The sequence below is a fragment of the Neovison vison genome, chromosome 2, assembly GCF_020171115.1.
Source record: "Neovison vison isolate M4711 chromosome 2, ASM_NN_V1, whole genome shotgun sequence".
NCBI lineage: Eukaryota > Metazoa > Chordata > Mammalia > Carnivora > Mustelidae > Neogale > Neogale vison.
In genome coordinates this window covers 147,756,150-147,772,462 of record NC_058092.1, presented here as the reverse complement: position 1 = coordinate 147,772,462, position 16,313 = coordinate 147,756,150, and the positions used below count along the sequence as shown (strand labels likewise).

Sequence of the window (16,313 nt, the reverse complement as noted above, 5' to 3'; positions counted from 1 at the left end):
CCCGCCCGCCCGCCCGCCCAGGGGCCCAGACGCCTGCGGGCCCCGGGGCCTCGCCAAAGTCCCTCCGGGCACTCTCCCATCCCGGGACTCCCCAGCCCTTCCGCCCCGTGCCTCTGCAGGTGGCAAGGGGCTGTGTCCTCGGGCCCGAGCGCGGTGAGCACAGCGCCCCCCAGCGCACACCCAGCGCCCTAGGCCTGGCCCAGCTGGCCACCTGGCCTTCCCTCCTCTCCTCTCCTCTGCTCTCCTCTCCTCTCCTCTGCTCTCTTATGCTCTCCTCTCCTCTGCTCTCCTCTGCTCTCCTCTACTCTCCTCCAGTCAGCTCTGCTCGGCTCGGCTCGGCTCGGCTCGGCTCGGCTCTGCTCGGCTCGGCTGGGCACGGCTTGGACGGGTTCGGTTCTCCCCTCCTCTGCACCCCGCCTCGCTCCCAGCCCACCCGAGGCCACGAGGACACGGGCGATGCCACACACCCGCCCAGAAGCGGCAGCCCCGCCCCGTGACCCTTCCTCCGCGCGCTTCCCCTCGCCACCCACCCGCAACAGGCCCTGACCAGAGACACGATAGGCCGGCTCACCTACACGGACACAGGGATACCCACGGAGACACAGGGACAGACACAGACTGAGGGATGTCTGCACAGACGGCCAGAACGCAGAGCCCCAGAGACAGACTCTCCAACCCGCAGTCCCCCCCACCCCCCCAGACCCTCCACACCCCCAGCTCCCAGGACAGACGCGGTGACCCTGACCGGCATGGGGACAGGGACCGGGTCGGAGACACGGGTGCACGCAACGCTCACACACCCACTCACACGCACAGGAACACACACACGCACGCACACACCCGCGCACACACGCACTCGGACAAGACACCACCCACCCAGGAGGCTGCGGTGGCCTGGCACCTGTCCCGGGAGGGAGGGCCGGCGTGCTTGGGCAGGGCTTTGGCCTAGGTGGCGGCGCCCTGGAGCTGCCGGAGGAGCCCGGGGAGCCCGAGGACCTGCCGGTGAGGTGTCAGCAGTCCCGTTCGGCTCCCTTTCCTGCCCAGCACCCGGTCTGGCCTGGGGGCCTGCCAGGGATTCTTTCATGGGTCTAGTCTTCTGGTGTGGGGTGTGGGGTGTGTGTGGGGTGTGGGGTGTGGCGTGGGGCCGGGGGCGGGGCGGGGGCCTCTCTTGGCCCGGTGTGCGGCGCCTCCGGTCTTTCTCGGAGCGAGACAGCCCCGCGCTTGCCGTGGCTGCTCCCGGGAGACGCAGGGTGGAGCCGAGTGCCCAAGGCGCCGGGAGCCCACGAGGGTCGGCCATCTGGCGTCCTGGGCACCTCGGCCCGGGCGCGGGGCCCCCAGGGGCGAAGGGGAGGTGGTCGGTGAGAAGGAAGGGAATGCCCTTCCGGCCTGAGCGGAGCCCAGGCCCGGTGGAGAGAAGGGGCAGGGTGGGCCCAGGTCGCGGGGGCGCCGGGAGGGGTGGGGCGGTGGGGCGGGCTGCCGGTGGGCTTTGGAGCTGTGGGCAGCCCGAGGGCCTCCGCTAGGGGATCCAGGGCCCAGGGCCCGGGCCCGGGCGCACAGGCCCGAGGAGAGGTTGCCCGAGCCCGGGGTCGAGGCCCGCTCCTGCCTCCTGTCCCTCACAACCCCGGCCCCGGCCCGCCCCTCCCCGCCCTCCTCCCACAGCCCGTCGGCCCCCACCCCCTCCCCGCGTCCATGGCCGTGGTCCTCACCCCGGTCCCCCTTTCCCTGCCTCTGGCCCCTGAGCCCCCTCCAACACTGACCTCTCCCTCCCAGCAGCCCCCCCAAGGTAGGCTGAGGCGCGGCTGGGCCTCGTGGCGTGGAGGCGGAAAGGCTGGGTTGTGGCCGGCCGCCCGTGCAGCGGGCCGCCCTTTTGGGGCCAGGGGCCCGCGATGCTGGGGCTGGGGTGGCCAGGGGTCGGGGGGTCAGGGGCCCGAGGTGACCGGGCTCCGGGGCTTGCGGCGTTCAGGGCCTGCTGGGAGGCCGCCGCGTTGGCGGCCAAGCGAGTGGGAGGGAGGCCGAAGGGGGAGAGAAAAGAGGAAGGCCAAACAAGACAAGCGTTTGGGGGCGAAAGAAAAAGCCTACAGCACCCGGTATTCCCAGGCGGTCTCCCATCCAAGTACTAAACCAGGCCCGACCCTGCTTAGCTTCCGAGATCAGACGAGATCGGGCGCGTTCAGGGTGCTATGGCCGTAGACGCCTGCCGCCGCAGCTGGCACGCCCCAAGAGCCTGCTGCGCGCTTCGCGGGCCCCCGGCGCGCGCCGCGGCTCACCCCTCCGCCTGTCCTTGTCCTGGCGCCTGCCTCCCCCCCCCCCCGCCCGCCCAGGGGCCCCGACGCCTGCGGGCCCCGGGGCCTCGCCCAAGTCCCCCCCGGCACTCTCCCCTCCCCGGGACTCCCCAGCCTCTCCGCCCCGTGCCTCTGCAGGTTGGCAAGGGGCTGTGTCCTCGGGCCCGCGCGCGGTGAGCACAGCGCCCCCCAGCGCCCACACCAGCGCCCTAGGCCTGGCCCAGCTGGCCACCTGGCCTTCCCTCCTCTCCTCTCCTCTCCTCTGCTCTCCTCTCCTCTCCTCTCCTCTGCTCTGCTCTCTTATGCTCTCCTCTCCTCTGCTCTCCTCTGCTCTCCTCTACTCTCCTCCAGTCAGCTCTGCTCTGCTCGGCTCGGCCTCGGCTCGGCTCGGCTCGGCTCGGCACGGCTTGGACGGGTTCGGTTCTCCCTCCTCTGCACCCCGCCTCGCTCCCAGCCCACCCGAGGCCACGAGGACACGGGCGATGCCACACACCAGCCCAGAAGCGGCAGCCCCGCCCCGTGACCCTTCCTCCGCGCGCTTCCCCTCGCCACCCACACCCGCAACAGGCCCTGACCAGAGACACGATAGGCCGGCTCACCTACACGGACACAGGGATACCCACGGAGACACAGGGACAGACACAGACTGAGGGATGTCTGCACAGACGGCCAGAACGCAGAGCCCCAGAGACAGACTCCTCCAACCCGCAGTCCCCACCCACCCCCCCAGACCCTCCACACCCCCAGCTCCCAGGACAGACGCGGTGACCCTGACCGGCATGGGGACAGGGACCGGGTCGGAGACACGGGTGCACGCAACGCTCACACACCCACTCACACGCACAGGAACACACACACGCACGCACACACCCGCGCACACACGCACTCGGACAAGACACCACCCACCCAGGAGGCTGCGGTGGCCTGGCACCTGTCCCGGGAGGGAGGGCCGGCGTGCTTGGGCAGGGCTTTGGCCTAGGTGGCGGCGCCCTGGAGCTGCCGGAGGAGCCCGGGGAGCCCGAGGACCTGCCGGTGAGGTGTCAGCAGTTCCCGTTCGGCTCCCTTTCCTGCCCAGCACCCGGTCTGGCCTGGGGGCCTGCCAGGGATTCTTTCATGGGTCTAGTCTTCTGGTGTGGGGTGTGGGGTGTGGGGTGTGGGGTGTGGCGTGGGGCCGGGGGCGGGGCGGGGGCCTCTCTTGGCACGGTGTGCGGCGCCTCCGGTCTTTCTCGGAGCGAGACAGCCCCGCGCTTGCCGTGGCTGCTCCCGGGAGACGCAGGGTGGAGCCGAGTGCCCAAGGCGCCGGGAGCCCACGAGGGTCGGCCATCTGGCGTCCTGGGCACCTCGGCCCGGGCGCGGGGCCCCAGGGGCGAAGGGGAGGTGGTCGGTGAGAAGGAAGGGAATGCCCTTCCGGCCTGAGCGGAGCCCGGCCCGGTGGAGAGAAGGGGCAGGGTGGGCCCAGGTCGCGGGGGCGCCGGGAGGGGTGGGGCGGTGGGGCGGGCTGCCGGTGGGCTTTGGAGCTGTGGGCAGCCCGAGGGCCCTCGCTAGGGGATCCAGGGCCCAGGGCCCGGGCCCGGGCGCACAGGCCCGAGGAGAGGTTGCCCGAGCCGGGGTCGAGGCCCGCTCCTGCCTCCTGTCCCCTCACAACCCCGGCCCCGGGCCCGCCCCTCCCCGCCCTCCTCCCACAGCCCGTCGGCCCCCCCCCCCCCCCCCCGCGTCCATGGCCGTGGTCCTCACCCCGGTCCCCCCTTTCCCTGCCTCTGGCCCCTGAGCCCCCTCCAACACTGCCTCTCCCTGCCAGCAGCCCCCAAGGTAGGCTGAGGCGCGGCTGGGCCTCGTGGCGTGGAGGCGGAAAGGCTGGGTTGTGGCCGCCCGCCCGTGCAGCGGGCCGCCCTTTTGGGGCCAGGGGCCCGCGATGCTGGGGCTGGGGTGGCCAGGGGTCGGGGGGTCAGGGGCCCGAGGTGACCGGGCTCGGGGGCTGCGGCGTTCAGGGACTGCTGGGAGGCCGCCGCGTTGGCGGCCAAGCGAGTGGGAGGGAGGCCGAAGGGGGAGAGAAAAGAGGAAGGCCAAACAAGACAAGCGTTTGGGGGCGAAAGAAAAAGCCTACAGCACCCGGTATTCCAAGGCGGTCTCCCATCCAAGTACTAACCAGGCCCGACCCTGCTTAGCTTCCGAGATCAGACGAGATCGGGCGCGTTCAGGGTGGTATGGCCGTAGACGCCTGCCGCCGCAGCTGGCCGCCCCAAGAGCCTGCTGCGCGCTTCGCGGGCCCCGGCGCGCGCCGCGGCTCACCCCTCCGCCTGTCCTTGTCCTGGCGCCTGCCTCCCCGCCAGCCCGCCCGCCCAGGGGCCCAGACGCCTGCGGGCCCCGGGGCCTCGCCAAAGTCCCTCCGGGCACTCTCCCATCCCGGGACTCCCCAGCCCTCTCCGCCCCGTGCCTCTGCAGGTGGCAAGGGGCTGTGTCCTCGGGCCCGCGCGCGGTGAGCACAGCGCCCCCCAGCGCCCACCCAGCGCCCTAGGCCTGGCCCAGCTGGCCACCTGGCCTTCCCTCCTCTCCTCTCCTCTCCTCTGCTCTCCTCTCCTCTCCCTCTCCTCTGCTCTCTTATGCTCTCCTCTCCTCTGCTCTCCTCTGCTCTCCTCTACTCTCCTCCAGTCAGCTCTGCTCTGCTCGGCTCGGCTCGGCTCGGCTCGGCTCGGCTCGGCACGGCTTGGACGGGTTCGGTTCTCCCCTCCTCTGCACCCCGCCTCGCTCCCACAACCCCACCCCCCGAGGCCACGAGGACACGGGCGATGCCACACACCAGCCCAGAAGCGCAGCCCCGCCCCGTGACCCTTCCTCCGCGCGCTTCCCCTCGCCACCCACCACCCGCAACAGGCCCTGACCAGAGACACGATAGGCCGGCTCACCTACACGGACACAGGGATACCCACGGAGACACAGGGACAGACACAGACTGAGGGATGTCTGCACAGACGGCCAGAACGCAGAGCCCCAGAGACAGACTCTCCAACCCGCAGTCCCCCCCCCCCCCCCCAGACCCTCCACACCCCCAGCTCCCCGGACAGACGCGGTGACCTGACCGGCATGGGGACAGGGACCGGGTCGGAGACACGGGTGCACGCAACGCTCACACACCCACTCACACGCACAGGAACACACACACGCACGCACACACCCGCGCACACACGCACTCGGACAAGACACCACCCACCCAGGAGGCTGCGGTGGCCTGGCACCTGTCCCGGGAGGGAGGGCCGGCGTGCTTGGGCAGGGCTTTGGCCTAGGTGGCGGCGCCCTGGAGCTGCCGGAGGAGCCCGGGGAGCCCGAGGACCTGCCGGTGAGGTGTCAGCAGTCCCCGTTCGGCTCCCTTTCCTGCCCAGCACCCGGTCTGGCCTGGGGGGCCTGCCAGGGATTCTTTCATGGGTCTAGTCTTCTGGTGTGGGGTGTGGGGTGTGGGGTGTGGGGTGTGGGGTGTTGGCGTGGGGGCCGGGGCGGGGCGGGAGCCTCTCTTGGCCCGGTGTGCGGCGCCTCCGGTCTTTCTCGGAGCGAGACAGCCCCGCGCTTGCCGTGGCTGCTCCCGGGAGACGCAGGGTGGAGCCGAGATGCCCAAGGCGCCGGGAGCCCACGCGGGTCGGCCATCTGGCGTCCTGGGCACCTCGGCCCGGGCGCGGGGCCCCAGGGGCGAAGGGGAGGTGGTCGGTGAGAAGGAAGGGAATGCCCTTCCGGCTGAGCGGAGCCCAGGCCCGGTGGAGAGAAGGGGCAGGGTGGGCCCAGGTCGCGGGGGCGCCGGGAGGGGTGGGGCGGTGGGGCGGGCTGCCGGTGGGCTTTGGAGCTGGGGGCAGCCCGAGGGCCTCGCTAGGGGATCCAGGGCCCAGGGCCCGGGCCCGGGCGCACAGGCCCGAGGAGAGGTTGCCCGAGCCCGGGTCGAGGCCCGCTCCTGCCTCCTGTCCCCCACAACCCCGGCCCCGGGCCCCGCCCCTCCCCGCCCTCCTCCCACAGCCCGTCGGCCCCCACCCCCTCCCCGCGTCCATGGCCGTGGTCCTCACCCCGGTCCCCCTTTCCCTGCCTCTGGCCCCCGAGCCCCCTCCAACCACTGCCTCTCCCTGCCAGCACCCCCCCAAGGTCGGCTGAGGCGCGGCTGGGCCCTCGTGGCGTGGAGGCGGAAAGGCTGGGTTGTGGCCGGCCGCCCGTGCAGCGGGCCGCCCTTTTGGGGCCAGGGGCCCGCGATGCTGGGGCTGGGGTGGCCAGGGTCGGGGGGTCAGGGGCCCGAGGTGACCGGGGCTCCGGGGCTGCGGCGTTCAGGGACTGCTGGGAGGCCGCCGCGTTGGCGGCCAAGCGAGTGGGAGGGAGGCCGAAGGGGGAGAGAAAAGAGGAAGGCCAAACAAGACAAGCGTTTGGGGGCGAAAGAAAAAGCCTACAGCACCCGGTATTCCCAGGCGGTCTCCCATCCAAGTACTAACCAGGCCCGACCCTGCTTAGCTTCCGAGATCAGACGAGATCGGGCGCGTTCAGGGTGGTATGGCCTTAGACGCCTGCCGCCGCAGCTGGCCGCCCCAAGAGCCTGCTGCGCGCTTCGCGGGCCCCTGCGCGCGCCGCGGCTCACCCCTCCGCCTGTCCTTGTCCTGGCGCCTGCCTCCCCGCCCGCCCGCCCGCCCAGGGGCCCAGACGCCTGCGGGCCCCGGGGCCTCGCCAAAGTCCCTCCGGGCACTCTCCCATCCCGGGACTCCCCAGCCCCTCCGCCCCGTGCCTCTGCAGGTGGCAAGGGGCTGTGTCCTCCGGCCCGCGCGCGGTGAGCACAGCGCCCCCCAGCGCCCACCCAGCGCCCTAGGCCTGGCCCAGCTGGCCACCTGGCCTTCCCTCCTCTCCTCTCCTCTCCTCTGCTCTCCTCTCCTCTCCTCTCCTCTGCTCTCTTATGCTCTCCTCTCCTCTGCACTCCTCTGCTCTCCTCTACTCTCCTCCAGTCAGCTCTGCTCGGCTCGGCTCGGCTCGGCTCGGCTCGGCTCTGCTCGGCTCGGCTGGGCACGGCTTGGACGGGTTCGGTTCTCCCCTCCTCTGCACCCCGCCTCGCTCCCAGCCCACCCGAGGCCACGAGGACACGGGCGATGCCACACACCCGCCCAGAAGCGGCAGCCCCGCCCCGTGACCCTTCCTCCGCGCGCTTCCCCTCGCCACCCACCCGCAACAGGCCCTGACCAGAGACACGATAGGCCGGCTCACCTACACGGACACAGGGATACCCACGGAGACACAGGGACAGACACAGACTGAGGGATGTCTGCACAGACGGCCAGAACGCAGAGCCCCAGAGACAGACTCTCCAACCCGCAGTCCCCCCCACCCCCCCAGACCCTCCACACCCCCAGCTCCCAGGACAGACGCGGTGACCCTGACCGGCATGGGGACAGGGACCGGGTCGGAGACACGGGTGCACGCAACGCTCACACACCCACTCACACGCACAGGAACACACACACGCACGCACACACCCGCGCACACACGCACTCGGACAAGACACCACCCACCCAGGAGGCTGCGGTGGCCTGGCACCTGTCCCGGGAGGGAGGGCCGGCGTGCTTGGGCAGGGCTTTGGCCTAGGTGGCGGCGCCCTGGAGCTGCCGGAGGAGCCCGGGGAGCCCGAGGACCTGCCGGTGAGGTGTCAGCAGTCCCGTTCGGCTCCCTTTCCTGCCCAGCACCCGGTCTGGCCTGGGGGCCTGCCAGGGATTCTTTCATGGGTCTAGTCTTCTGGTGTGGGGTGTGGGGTGTGGGGTGTGGGGTGTGGCGTGGGGCCGGGGGCGGGGCGGGGGCCTCTCTTGGCCCGGTGTGCGGCGCCTCCGGTCTTTCTCGGAGCGAGACAACCCCGCGCTTGCCGTGGCTGCTCCCGGGAGACGCAGGGTGGAGCCGAGTGCCCAAGGCGCCGGGAGTCCACGAGCGTCGGCCATCTGGCGTCCTGGGCACCTCGGCCCGGGCGCGGGGCCCCAGGGGCGAAGGGGAGGTGGTCGGTGAGAAGGAAGGGAATGCCCTTCCGGCCTGAGCGGAGCCCAGGCCCGGTGGAGAGAAGGGGCAGGGTGGGCCCAGGTCGCGGGGGCGCCGGGAGGGGTGGGGCGGTGGGGCGGGCTGCCGGTGGGCTTTGGAGCTGGGGGCAGCCCGAGGGCCTCGCTAGGGGATCCAGGGCCCAGGGCCCGGGCCCGGGCGCACAGGCCCGAGGAGAGGTTGCCCGAGCTCGGGGTCGAGGCCCGCTCCTGCCTCCTGTCCCCCACAACCCCGGCCCCGGCCCGCCCCTCCCCGCCCTCCTCCCACAGCCCGTCGGCCCCCACCCCCTCCCCGCGTCCATGGCCGTGGTCCTCACCCCGGTCCCCCTTTCCCTGCCTCTGGCCCCCGAGCCCCCTCCAACACTGCCTCTCCCTGCCAGCAGCCCCCCAAGGTCGGCTGAGGCGCGGCTGGGCCTCGTGGCGTGGAGGCGGAAAGGCTGGGTTGTGGCCGGCCGCCCGTGCAGCGGGCCGCCCTTTTGGGGCCAGGGGCCCGCGATGCTGGGGCTGGGGTGGCCAGGGGTCGGGGGGTCAGGGGCCCGAGGTGACCGGGCTCAGGGGCTGCGGCGTTCAGGGACTGCTGGGAGGCCGCCGCGTTGGCGGCCAAGCGAGTGGGAGGGAGGCCGAAGGGGGAGAGAAAAGAGGAAGGCCAAACAAGACAAGCGTTTGGGGCGAAAGAAAAAGCCTACAGCACCCGGTATTCCCAGGCGGTCTCCCATCCAAGTACTAACCAGGCCCGACCCTGCTTAGCTTCCGAGATCAGACGAGATCGGGCGCGTTCAGGGTGGTATGGCCGTAGACGCCTGCCGCCGCAGCTGGCCGCCCCAAGAGCCTGCTGCGCGCTTCGCGGGCCCCGGCGCGCGCCGCGGCTCACCCCTCCGCCTGTCCTTGTCCTGGCGCCTGCCTCCCCGCCCGCCCGCCCGCCCAGGGGCCCAGACGCCTGCGGGCCCCGGGGCCTCGCCAAAGTCCCTCCGGGCACTCTCCCATCCCGGGACTCCCCAGCCCTTCCGCCCCGTGCCTCTGCAGGTGGCAAGGGGCTGTGTCCTCGGGCCCGCGCGCGGTGAGCACAGCGCCCCCCAGCGCCCACCTAGCGCCCTAGGCCTGGCCCAGCTGGCCACCTGGCCTTCCCTCCTCTCCTCTCCTCTCCTCTGCTCTCCTCTCCTCTCCTCTGCTCTCTTATGCTCTCCTCTCCTCTGCTCTCCTCTGCTCTCCTCTACTCTCCTCCAGTCAGCTCTGCTCGGCTCGGCTCGGCTCGGCTAGGCTCGGCTCTGCTCGGCTCGGCTGGGCACGGCTTGGACGGGTTCGGTTCTCCCCTCCTCTGCACCCCTCCTCGCTCCCAGCCCACCCGAGGCCACGAGGACACGGGCGATGCCACACACCCGCCCAGAAGCGGCAGCCCCGCCCCGTGACCCTTCCTCCGCGCGCTTCCCCTCGCCACCCACCCGCAACAGGCCCTGACCAGAGACACGATAGGCCGGCTCACCTACACGGACACAGGGATACCCACGGAGACACAGGGACAGACACAGACTGAGGGATGTCTGCACAGACGGCCAGAACGCAGAGCCCCAGAGACAGACTCTCCAACCCGCAGTCCCCCCCACCCCCCCAGACCCTCCACACCCCCAGCTCCCAGGACAGACGCGGTGACCCTGACCGGCATGGGGACAGGGACCGGGTCGGAGACACGGGTGCACGCAACGCTCACACACCCACTCACACGCACAGGAACACACACACGCACGCACACACCCGCGCACACACGCACTCGGACAAGACACCACCCACCCAGGAGGCTGCGGTGGCCTGGCACCTGTCCCGGGAGGGAGGGCCGGCGTGCTTGGGCAGGGCTTTGGCCTAGGTGGCGGCGCCCTGGAGCTGCCGGAGGAGCCCGGGGAGCCCGAGGACCTGCCGGTGAGGTGTCAGCAGTCCCGTTCGGCTCCCTTTCCTGCCCAGCACCCGGTCTGGCCTGGGGGCCTGCCAGGGATTCTTTCATGGGTCTAGTCTTCTGGTGTGGGGTGTGGGGTGTGGGGTGTGGGGTGTGGGGTGTGGCGTGGGGCCGGGGGCGGGGCGGGGGCCTCTCTTGGCCCGGTGTGCGGCGCCTCCGGTCTTTCTCGGAGCGAGACAGCCCCGCGCTTGCCGTGGCTGCTCCCGGGAGACGCAGGGTGGAGCCGAGTGCCCAAGGCGCCGGGAGCCCACGAGGGTCGGCCATCTGGCGTCCTGGGCACCTCGGCCCGGGCGCGGGGCCCCAGGGGCGAAGGGGAGGTGGTCGGTGAGAAGGAAGGGAATGCCCTTCCGGCCTGAGCGGAGCCCAGGCCCGGTGGAGAGAAGGGGCAGGGTGGGCCCAGGTCGCGGGGGCGCCTGGAGGGGTGGGGCGGTGGGGCGGGCTGCCGGTGGGCTTTGGAGCTGGGGGCAGCCCGAGGGCCTTGCTAGGGGATCCAGGGCCCAGGGCCCGGGCCCGGGCGCACAGGCCCGAGGAGAGGTTGCCCGAGCCCGGGGTCGAGGCCCGCTCCTGCCTCCTGTCCCTCACAACCCCGGCCCCGGCCCGCCCCTCCCCGCCCTCCTCCCACAGCCCGTCGGCCCCCACCCCCTCCCCGCGTCCATGGCCGTGGTCCTCACCCCGGTCCCCCTTTCCCTGCTTCTGGCCCCTGAGCCCCCTCCAACACTGCCTCTCCCTCCCAGCAGCCCCCCAAGGTAGGCTGAGGCGCGGCTGGGCCTCGTGGCGTGGAGGCGGAAAGGCTGGGTTGTGGCCGGCCGCCCGTGCAGCGGGCCGCCCTTTTGGGGCCAGGGGCCCGCGATGCTGGGGCTGGGGTGGCCAGGGGTCGGGGGGTCAGGGGCCCGAGGTGACCGGGCTCAGGGGCTGCGGCGTTCAGGGACTGCTGGGAGGCCGCCGCGTTGGCGGCCAAGCGAGTGGGAGGGAGGCCGAAGGGGGAGAGAAAAGAGGAAGGCCAAACAAGACAAGCGTTTGGGGGCGAAAGAAAAAGCCTACAGCACCCGGTATTCCCAGGCGGTCTCCCATCCAAGTACTAACCAGGCCCGACCCTGCTTAGCTTCCGAGATCAGACGAGATCGGGCGCGTTCAGGGTGGTATGGCCGTAGACGCCTGCCGCCGCAGCTGGCCGCCCCAAGAGCCTGCTGCGCGCTTCGCGGGCCCCGGCGCGCGCCGCGGCTCACCCCTCCGCCTGTCCTTGTCCTGGCGCCTGCCTCCCCCCCCGCCCGCACCGCCCAGGGGCCCAGACGCCTGCGGGCCCCGGGGCCTCGCCAAAGTCCCTCCGGGCACTCTCCCATCCCGGGACTCCCCAGCCTCTCCGCCCCGTGCCTCTGCAGGTGGCAAGGGGCTGTGTCCTCGGGCCCGCGCGCGGTGAGCACAGCGCCCCCCAGCGCCCACCCAGCGCCCTAGGCCTGGCCCAGCTGGCCACCTGGCCTTCCCTCCTCTCCTCTCCTCTCCTCTGCTCTCCTCTCCTCTCCTCTCCTCTGCTCTCTTATGCTCTCCTCTCCTCTGCTCTCCTCTGCTCTCCTCTACTCTCCTCCAGTCAGCTCTGCTCTGCTCGGCTCGGCTCGGCTCGGCTCGGCTCGGCACGGCTTGGACGGGTTCGGTTCTCCCCTCCTCTGCACCCCGCCTCGCTCCCAGCCCACCCGAGGCCACGAGGACACGGGCGATGCCACACACCAGCCCAGAAGCGGCAGCCCCGCCCCGTGACCCTTCCTCCGCGCGCTTCCCCTCGCCACCCACCCGCAACAGGCCCTGACCAGAGACACGATAGGCCGGCTCACCTACACGGACACAGGGATACCCACGGAGACACAGGGACAGACACAGACTGAGGGATGTCTGCACAGACGGCCAGAACGCAGAGCCCCAGAGACAGACTCTCCAACCCGCAGTCCCCCCCACCCCCCCAGACCCTCCACACCCCCAGCTCCCAGGACAGACGCGGTGACCCTGACCGGCATGGGGACAGGGACCGGGTCGGAGACACGGGTGCACGCAACGCTCACACACCCACTCACACGCACAGGAACACACACACGCACGCACACACCCGCGCACACACGCACTCGGACAAGACACCACCCACCCAGGAGGCTGCGGTGGCCTGGCACCTGTCCCGGGAGGGAGGGCCGGCGTGCTTGGGCAGGGCTTTGGCCTAGGTGGCGGCGCCCTGGAGCTGCCGGAGGAGCCCGGGGAGCCCGAGGACCTGCCGGTGAGGTGTCAGCAGTCCCGTTCGGCTCCCTTTCCTGCCCAGCACCCGGTCTGGCCTGGGGGCCTGCCAGGGATTCTTTCATGGGTCTAGTCTTCTGGTGTGGGGTGTGGGGTGTGGGGTGTGGGGTGTGGCGTGGGGCTGGGGGCGGGGCGGGGGCCTCTCTTGGCCCGGTGTGCGGCGCCTCCGGTCTTTCTCGGAGCGAGACAGCCCCGCGCTTGCCGTGGCTGCTCCCGGGAGACGCAGGGTGGAGCCGAGTGCCCAAGGCGCCGGGAGCCCACGAGGGTCGGCCATCTGGCGTCCTGGGCACCTCGGCCCGGGCGCGGGGCCCCAGGGGCGAAGGGGAGGTGGTCGGTGAGAAGGAAGGGAATGCCCTTCCGGCCTGAGCGGAGCCCAGGCCCGGTGGAGAGAAGGGGCAGGGTGGGCCCAGGTCGCGGGGGGCGCCGGGAGGGGTGGGGCGGTGGGGCGGGCTGCCGGTGGGCTTTGGAGCTGGGGGCAGCCCGAGGGCCTCGCTAGGGGATCCAGGGCCCAGGGCCCGGGCCCGGGCGCACAGGCCCGAGGAGAGGTTGCCCGAGCTCGGGGTCGAGGCCCGCTCCTGCCTCCTGTCCCCCACAACCCCGGCCCCGGCCCGCCCCTCCCCGCCCTCCTCCCACAGCCCGTCGGCCCCCACCCCCTCCCCGCGTCCATGGCCGTGGTCCTCACCCCGGTCCCCCTTTCCCTGCCTCTGGCCCCCGAGCCCCCTCCAACACTGCCTCTCCCTGCCAGCAGCCCCCCAAGGTCGGCTGAGGCGCGGCTGGGCCTCGTGGCGTGGAGGCGGAAAGGCTGGGTTGTGGCCGGCCGCCCGTGCAGCGGGCCGCCCTTTTGGGGCCAGGGGCCCGCGATGCTGGGGCTGGGGTGGCCAGGGGTCGGGGGGTCAGGGGCCCGAGGTGACCGGGCTCAGGGGCTGCGGCGTTCAGGGACTGCTGGGAGGCCGCCGCGTTGGCGGCCAAGCGAGTGGGAGGGAGGCCGAAGGGGGAGAGAAAAGAGGAAGGCCAAACAAGACAAGCGTTTGGGGGCGAAAGAAAAAGCCTACAGCACCCGGTATTCCCAGGCGGTCTCCCATCCAAGTACTAACCAGGACCGACCCTGCTTAGCTTCCGAGATAAGACGAGATCGGGCGCGTTCAGGGTGGTATGGCCGTAGACGCCTGCCGCCGCAGCTGGCCGCCCCAAGAGCCTGCTGCGCGCTTCGCGGGCCCCTGCGCGCGCCGCGGCTCACCCCTCCGCCTGTCCTTGTCCTGGCGCCTGCCTCCCCGCCCGCCCGCCCGCCCAGGGGCCCAGACGCCTGCGGGCCCCGGGGCCTCGCCAAAGTCCCTCCGGGCACTCTCCCATCCCGGGACTCCCCAGCCCCTCCGCCCCGTGCCTCTGCAGGTGGCAAGGGGCTGTGTCCTCGGGCCCGCGCGCGGTGAGCACAGCGCCCCCCAGCGCCCACCCAGCGCCCTAGGCCTGGCCCAGCTGGCCACCTGGCCTTCCCTCCTCTCCTCTCCTCTGCTCTCCTCTCCTCTCCTCTGCTCTCTTATGCTCTCCTCTCCTCTGCTCTCCTCTGCTCTCCTCTACTCTCCTCCAGTCAGCTCTGCTCGGCTCGGCTCGGCTCGGCTCGGCTCGGCTCTGCTCGGCTCGGCTGGGCACGGCTTGGACGGGTTCGGTTCTCCCCTCCTCTGCACCCCGCCTCGCTCCCAGCCCACCCGAGGCCACGAGGACACGGGCGATGCCACACACCCGCCCAGAAGCGGCAGCCCCGCCCCGTGACCCTTCCTCCGCGCGCTTCCCCTCGCCACCCACCCGCAACAGGCCCTGACCAGAGACACGATAGGCCGGCTCACCTACACGGACACAGGGATACCCACGGAGACACAGGGACAGACACAGACTGAGGGATGTCTGCACAGACGGCCAGAACGCAGAGCCCCAGAGACAGACTCTCCAACCCGCAGTCCCCCCCACCCCCCCCAGACCCTCCACACCCCCAGCTCCCAGGACAGACGCGGTGACCCTGACCGGCATGGGGACAGGGACCGGGTCGGAGACACGGGTGCACGCAACGCTCACACACACCCACTCACACGCACAGGAACACACACACGCACGCACACACCCGCGCACACACGCACTCGGACAAGACACCACCCACCCAGGAGGCTGCGGTGGCCTGGCACCTGTCCCGGGAGGGAGGGCCGGCGTGCTTGGGCAGGGCTTTGGCCTAGGTGGCGGCGCCCTGGAGCTGCCGGAGGAGCCCGGGGAGCCCGAGGACCTGCCGGTGAGGTGTCAGCAGTCCCGTTCGGCTCCCTTTCCTGCCCAGCACCCGGTCTGGCCTGGGGGCCTGCCAGGGATTCTTTCATGGGTCTAGTCTTCTGGTGTGGGGTGTGGGGTGTGGGGTGTGGGGTGTGGGGTGTGGCGTGGGGCCGGGGGCGGGGCGGGGGCCTCTCTTGGCCCGGTGTGCGGCGCCTCCGGTCTTTCTCGGAGCGAGACAGCCCCGCGCTTGCCGTGGCTGCTCCCGGGAGACGCAGGGTGGAGCCGAGTGCCCAAGGCGCCGGGAGCCCACGCGGGTCGGCCATCTGGCGTCCTGGGCACCTCGGCCCGGGCGCGGGGCCCCAGGGGCGAAGGGGAGGTGGTCGGTGAGAAGGAAGGGAATGCCCTTCCGGCCTGAGCGGAGCCCAGGCCCGGTGGAGAGAAGGGGCAGGGTGGGCCCAGGTCGCGGGGGCGCCGGGAGGGGTGGGGCGGTGGGGCGGGCTGCCGGTGGGCTTTGGAGCTGGGGGCAGCCCGAGGGCCTCGCTAGGGGATCCAGGGCCCAGGGCCCGGGCCCGGGCGCACAGGCCCGAGGAGAGGTTGCCCGAGCCCGGGGTCGAGGCCCGCTCCTGCCTCCTGTCCCCCACAACCCCGGCCCCGGCCCGCCCCTCCCCGCCCTCCTCCCACAGCCCGTCGGCCCCCACCCCCTCCCCGCGTCCATGGCCGTGGTCCTCACCCCGGTCCCCCTTTCCCTGCCTCTGGCCCCCGAGCCCCCTCCAACACTGCCTCTCCCTGCCAGCAGCCCCCCAAGGTCGGCTGAGGCGCGGCTGGGCCTCGTGGCGTGGAGGCGGAAAGGCTGGGTTGTGGCCGGCCGCCCGTGCAGCGGGCCGCCCTTTTGGGGCCAGGGGCCCGCGATGCTGGGGCTGGGGTGGCCAGGGGTCGGGGGGTCAGGGGCCCGAGGTGACCGGGCTCAGGGGCTGCGGCGTTCAGGGACTGCTGGGAGGCCGCCGCGTTGGCGGCCAAGCGAGTGGGAGGGAGGCCGAAGGGGGAGAGAAAAGAGGAAGGCCAAACAAGACAAGCGTTTGGGGGCGAAAGAAAAAGCCTACAGCACCCGGTATTCCCAGGCGGTCTCCCATCCAAGTACTAACCAGGCCCGACCCTGCTTAGCTTTCGAGATCAGACGAGATAGGGCGCGTTCAGGGTGGTATGGCCTTAGACGCCTGCCGCCGCAGCTGGCCGCCCCAAGAGCCTGCTGCGCGCTTCGCGGGCCCCGGCGCGCGCCGCGGCTCACCCCTCCGCCTGTCCTTGTCCTGGCGCCTGCCTCCCCGCCCGCCCGCCCGCCCAGGGGCCCAGACGCCTGCGGGCCCCGGGGCCTCGCCAAAGTCCCTCCGGGCACTCTCCCATCCCGGGACTCCCCAGCCCCTCCGCCCCGTGCCTCTGCAGGTGGCAAGGGGCTGTGTCCTCGGGCCCGCGCGCGGTGAGCACAGCGCCCCCCAGCGCCCACCCAGCGCCCTAGGCCTGGCCCAGCTGGCCACCTGGCCT

At 72.3% G+C, this 16,313-nt stretch overlaps 7 non-coding genes across 7 annotated transcripts; all 7 read right to left on the bottom strand.

Annotated features, from left to right (window-relative positions):
• Positions 1-2,072: 2,072 nt before the first annotated feature.
• Positions 2,073-2,192, bottom strand: LOC122901298. Its single transcript, XR_006383428.1, has one exon. It is a non-coding gene; the product is annotated as a 5S ribosomal RNA (ribosomal RNA).
• Positions 2,193-4,379: 2,187 nt separating this feature from the next.
• Positions 4,380-4,498, bottom strand: LOC122901265. The gene has a single exon (XR_006383396.1). It is a non-coding gene; the product is annotated as a 5S ribosomal RNA (ribosomal RNA).
• Positions 4,499-6,690: 2,192 nt separating this feature from the next.
• Positions 6,691-6,809, bottom strand: LOC122901277. Its single transcript, XR_006383408.1, has one exon. It is a non-coding gene; the product is annotated as a 5S ribosomal RNA (ribosomal RNA).
• A 2,178-nt stretch (positions 6,810-8,987) lies between these two features.
• LOC122901316 lies at positions 8,988-9,106 on the bottom strand. The gene has a single exon (XR_006383434.1). It is a non-coding gene; the product is annotated as a 5S ribosomal RNA (ribosomal RNA).
• Positions 9,107-11,287: 2,181 nt separating this feature from the next.
• Positions 11,288-11,406, bottom strand: LOC122901304. Its single transcript, XR_006383433.1, has one exon. It is a non-coding gene; the product is annotated as a 5S ribosomal RNA (ribosomal RNA).
• Positions 11,407-13,572: 2,166 nt separating this feature from the next.
• Positions 13,573-13,691, bottom strand: LOC122901299. The gene has a single exon (XR_006383429.1). It is a non-coding gene; the product is annotated as a 5S ribosomal RNA (ribosomal RNA).
• Positions 13,692-15,870: 2,179 nt separating this feature from the next.
• Positions 15,871-15,989, bottom strand: LOC122901301. The gene has a single exon (XR_006383431.1). It is a non-coding gene; the product is annotated as a 5S ribosomal RNA (ribosomal RNA).
• Positions 15,990-16,313: the final 324 nt, after the last annotated feature.